Consider the following 5,877-nt stretch of genomic DNA (forward strand, 5'->3'; position numbering starts at 1 on the left):
TTTGGAAAATAAAGCACAAATCATGGAAAATCATGCAAACCAAGATATCATGAAAAACACACACAAGAGATAGAGGGAGAAGGGAATCTAAAGATGCATATAGAGAGAAGATACACAAATGGCCTAAGTGAGCTTACCTCCCAATTATGGGTGAACCATGACTAAATTTGGGAACTAAAGCACAAATCGTAGAAAATCATGCAAACCCAGATATGATGGAAAACACAAACAAGAGATAGAGAGAGAGACGATAATCCAAATGTTAGTAAAATGTGAAAATTACAGGTATTAAGGCAATTGTATGAGCTAATTATATTTATATCGGAGCACTTGATTCTGATCATGTGGATTAGATACGGAAAGCCACTTAATTGTAACATACGTTGGCTAGCTTATCGAAAAGTACTTGGCCAAGACTCCATATTGATACCCACTTTTCACAAAATAGTGCTATGTACAGAAATCAAGCAAGCACACAAGGGGCTTGCTTACCTATACCAAGATCACAAGAGGGGTGCTTGCTTAAGCACACACAAGGGGTTCTTGCTTTCACCAAGATGGATATTTCTCCCTATTACACCCAAATCGAAGCATGACAAGAAGGGGGTTAAGAGGTATTGTATAACCACAAAATACCTTCTTCCTTCTTCATGGACTCGACGTGGAGAGCTCTTATCTACACCGGCTTGCTTTCTTGATGGTGTTGCACCTCCTTCCTTCAAACCTTCTTCTTCACACGAATGCTTGAGCCTTCTTCACTTCATGAGCACCAAAAACACATCACCAGATCTTCCACTTCACGTGCTCTGATGACCATGACAAAATGTTGAAGAAGCAAGTGCACAACACAAGCTTGGGCTTAAGTGTGTGTGCTTGTGAGAGAGCTATGTGTGTGTGTGTGTGTAGGAAGCCATAGCCAACAATCAAGAGATCTTTTAGTTGCAAGAGAAGAGAGAGAGAGAGAGAGAGAGAGAGAGAGAGAGAGAGAGAGAGAGAGAGAGAGAGAGAGAGCCACAAAAAGTAAAATGTCTCTATATTGGAGTGAGAGAACTATACGGAGAGAGAGAGAGAGAGAGAGAGAGAGAGAGAGAGAGAGAGAGAGAGAGAGAGAGAGAGAGAGAGAGAGAGAAAGTGCAAGCTTGGAGAGAGGAAGAGGGAGATGTTGCATGTGTGGGTGTGTGCAGGTTAAGAGAGAGAGAGAGGGTGCAGGCTCAAAATGGTTTTCAAATTCAAGGCCTACTGTATGGTATCCAAACCTCTCTCGTCTAGAGGATGGGTTGGGGGGCTAGTTTTCTTTAAAAGATATTCGGATGGATCCCGCCGAGGGCATTTCTCCTTCCCAGCTTTTTTTACACAAACACACACACACACACACACACACACACACACACACACACACACACACACACACACACAAGGCACCACCCTTTACACAAAGGTGTCACTATGTCAGGGAGGGCTAGGACCAATAAGGTTGGGAGTTGGAACTTGGGACTGAAGAGTCCCAAGCACTATCCCGATCCTTTAGTACTTACCTACCACATGACCACTGCTTCCCTTGTCTTTTGTACATTGTAAATTATCGGTTCAAGCTCTCCCAAGCTACCACGTGACCATTGCTTCCCTTGTCTTTTGTAAATTGTAATGTAACAGTGCTAGGTGCACTTTACGTTGCCTCAAATTTGTAAGGCTACTATAGTGAGAAAAGCGATTTTTAAAAAATATGGCGATTTTAATAATTAATTAGCTGTGCACCAGTGCATTATACTTTCGTGTGATTTCTTTCTAAAACAAAGGAGGAAGGTAGATAATAATAAGGGGGCTTCAATAATAGTAGTGCTTGGAAAAAATGTGACACCTTTAAATTCCAAAAATGGGGAAGGCAAGAGTGTAATTCCCAATAAGGGCTTCGGCGCCCTAGTGCTCACAAAAAAATGTGCTAGCTTTACAGTTTATTAAAAAATGTCTAATTTTCCTTTTAAGAGTGTAAGTAGCTTCACTTTTTATGATGGTATTATTTTGAAAAACGTTATTTTTTTAAAGTTCACCTTGGAGCTTGGATATGATAAATGCCTTTTATGTTTTTGGAAAATTACCAAATATGGAGACATTTTTGCTTAAGCGAAGAGTATTAATTTAGCACTAGTTTGGTAACAAGACACTTTTATGTCTTCTTTGCTCACCATGTTTGAGGAATTTTCACAAGATATGTATAATGAATTGTCATATGTTATCTTTAGCAATCTTTAGCAATATTACATTTGAATGATTCAAATGCCACTAGAAAAGGAATATTAGAAGGTACTACAACCTATATTTCTAGTACCAAAGTATTTTATGGCCAAAATGTTCAAAAATAAGTAATTCCAATGCATGTAGCACTAATTAGACCACATGGGTCGGTCCAATTGTTGTCTTTTGCAATATTGTACTATAGGCTAGCTATGTCATTTCATTTTTATTGATTGAAGTGCATGTGCCACTAACTAGCGCACATGGGTCCACAATAGTACACTTCACGCTTTTGCTATTGCTTGAGGTGCATATACAATCACCATTATGTTTTACTTTTGGTCTTAATCTCTCAAAGTTCTTCATTGTAATATCTGTTGAAATTCTTTTGTTAGTCTCTCTCTCTCTCTCTCTCTCTCTCTCTCTCTCTCTCACACACACACACACACACACACACACACACACACACACACACACACACACACACACACACACACACACACACACAATACACATGATCAGAATCAAGTGCTCCGATACGGTGAACCATGACTAAATTTGGAAAATAAAGCACAAATCATGGAAAATCATGCAAACCAAGATATCATGAAAAACACACACAAGAGATAGAGGGAGAAGGGAATCTAAAGATGCATTCAGAGAGAAGATAGACAAATGGCCTAAGTGAGCTTACCTCCCAATTATGGGTGAACCACGACTAAATTTGGGAACTAAAGCACAAATCGTAGAAAATCATGCAAACCCAGATATGATGGAAAACACAAACAAGAGATAGAGAGAGAGACGGTAATCCAAATGTTAGTAACATGTGAAAATTACAGGTATTAAGGCAATTGTATGAGCTAACTATATTTATATCGGAGCACTTGATTCTGATCATGTGGATTAGATATGGTAAGAAGAAAATTATTCAAAAGAGGAATATTGAATATAATTCAATTGAGGAATTGAGAAGGAATATGGAAATAGTCGTCGAGAAAAAGAAAAGCTGGTGATTGATCTTGAGGTGGGACCAATATGGTAAACGATAAAAGATGGAGTATCTAAACAAAAGCTGGTGTTAGCGGGCAATCTTTATTTCCAGCCAATATAGCACACAATAGTTACAAACCCTTACCGGCTCATGCCAAGTGGTGGAGGAGTCGTGGAACCGTCCCAAATTCTCATCCAATCTCTCGCTGTGAGTGATTGTGGGAGGACTTCATTCCAAGGGGCAACATATCTAGGATGATCAGGTGGGAGAAATCGATGGTGATTTTCATAGATGACCTTATTCAATGCGCCTGCCCGCCGTGAGGCAACAAGCGAAGGACCACAAACAGGACATGCATGGTAACCCGATGTAGTAGTGAGACCTGAACAATAGACACAATTAAGAGTTGAAGGTGGGTTTAGGGTGCCACATCCTTTGCCTACTCATAATTAGAAGTGCAATGCTTACCTGAACACTCGCCATAGCCTGGGAAGTCATGCATCGTCCACATCAAGATTGCTTTGCAGTTGAAGTCTCGTGTGATGAGGGAGGCTTGCTCACATCATGCACCTCGATACCTCTCCAAAGTATCTCTAGCTCGTCAATCAAAGGCTCCAAATAAACATCAGGATTTTTGACTTTATGTTTCCCTAGAATTAGAAGGGATAACATAACATGTCCTTTCTTAATCGCCATAGAGGGTGGAAGATTATAATTCACCAATATCACTGGCCATACACTGTAAGAGGTGCTTTTGAGACCAAATGGGTTCACACTATCCATACCCAATCCAAGTCTCAAGCTCCTAGGTTCTTCCTTGAAGCTTGGCCATGTGTCTTCAATATGCTTCCATGCAAGAGTGTCTGCAGGAGTTCTCCACTTGCCATCGGTTGATCGATGGGAGGAATGCCATGACATGAGCTTTGCAATGGATTTGCACTTGAACATATGTTGGATGCGAGGGATTATGGGAAAATGTCGCAGAACCTCACGAGGCACGTCCAAAGTTTTGAGATCTGCTCTATATCTTGCCTCTCCACAAGTAGGACACTCTCTTGCATTCTTATGTAGTCCACGAAACAAAACGCAATCGTTGACGCATGCATGAATGCGCTTGTAATCTAATCCTCCACATGTTGCCTTGCCATATCTCTTGAGGTCGGTAATTTATTCTCCCTTGGAAGCATTTTACACAATAGCCTGCACGTGAAGACCATAAATGAGGAAAAGCATTCGAGTAATTGACCCACTAGCATAATTCACCATGTTTGCAAAATAGACTTTAAAGCTTACTTGAGTAATGCATTCAAACTTGCATTGCTCCATCCATAGATGGTTTGCAAGTTTAGTAACTCAAGGGAGGCACGTAGAACAGAGAATGTGCACCTCTCAACCAGTGGAGTCGATGCTGCGGGGGAGGTAAAAAGATTGTCCTACTCCATGCTATCATCCCTCCCTTCGGATTGATGGACATATAAATCCCGCACCATATCATCAAACACCTCCTCCTCCACGGCTTCATGAGGTAATGGCGGAGGGCTACTATCACCATCACTCCATGCATCCGTAACGATCCCTCTTGAAGATCCCACCTCATATCGCCGACGCTTTGCCTCCTCACAACAAGCATAGGGCAACATATGCGGGTGTGGCACTGCATCCTGTATCAAATTAAAACGGGATCATATCTCAAACATATGAACACCCATAGGTATCTTAATCAACCTTAACTCTTTAACACTTACCATGTTTACGGTCGCATCCCATTCTCCATACTTTGAGATGTGATTGAGTGTAATCCTGCATGCACGATACATGTTTCCTCGACATCGATCACACATACATTTGATTTTTTGCTCCAACCACATTTCGCGATGGTGGATACGGAGTGATTCATCCTCACTGGAGCTACTTGTTGAAGATGAAGACATCCTACAAATAAACAATCCAAAAAATTGCTCTTGTATCAAATATTTAATTTGAAAACTCTGTGTCGCATCCAATACCTCGTCTAAAACCGCGTCTGTTCTGTGTGGTACACGTCTATAGGCACGTCTAAACTTATGTAAACGTGCAATCAAACGCGGTTTTAGACGTGATAGTAGACGCGACATTAGACGCTCCTGTAGACTCAATTTTCATTTTCAAACCTACTTTTAGCGCGCTTGCTTTTCTTCACATACTTTTCACGGGCTTGCTTTGCTATTAACAGATCCACAACCTAGCATCCACACTTATCTTCAAGCACCCACACTTATCTACAGGCTTACATAATCATCTCCAAGCACACAAGAGAAGAGGGAGAAGAGGGTGAACAAGGAAGAGAAGAAAGAGAAGCAGCTTTGAAGAAGGACAAGAAGCTTCCATACCTCTATCCAAGGTAAGTCTCTTTAGGGTTGATCTTCTTTGAAAGTTGCTCTCGTTTAATTCGTCCTTTGCTCTCTTTGAAACGAATGTTTTTGGTACAACAACTGTGTTTTTGTGTCGGGCGCGTCGGGCGCATGTCCTTTTCGTCTTTTTTAAATAGTTTGTCTGTCAGAGCGCGTCTATAGTAGATGCATCTGAGAGAGTGTCTAAAAGCGCATCTAAAAGTGCATCTATAAACGCGTCTACTCTGTGTTGGAAACAAGTAGCCGCGTCTGTAGATGCGC

This window comes from Cibotium barometz, chromosome 65 (assembly GCF_041138505.1).
Source record: "Cibotium barometz isolate CiBa-2024 chromosome 65, ASM4113850v1, whole genome shotgun sequence".
Lineage (NCBI taxonomy): Eukaryota > Viridiplantae > Streptophyta > Polypodiopsida > Cyatheales > Cibotiaceae > Cibotium > Cibotium barometz.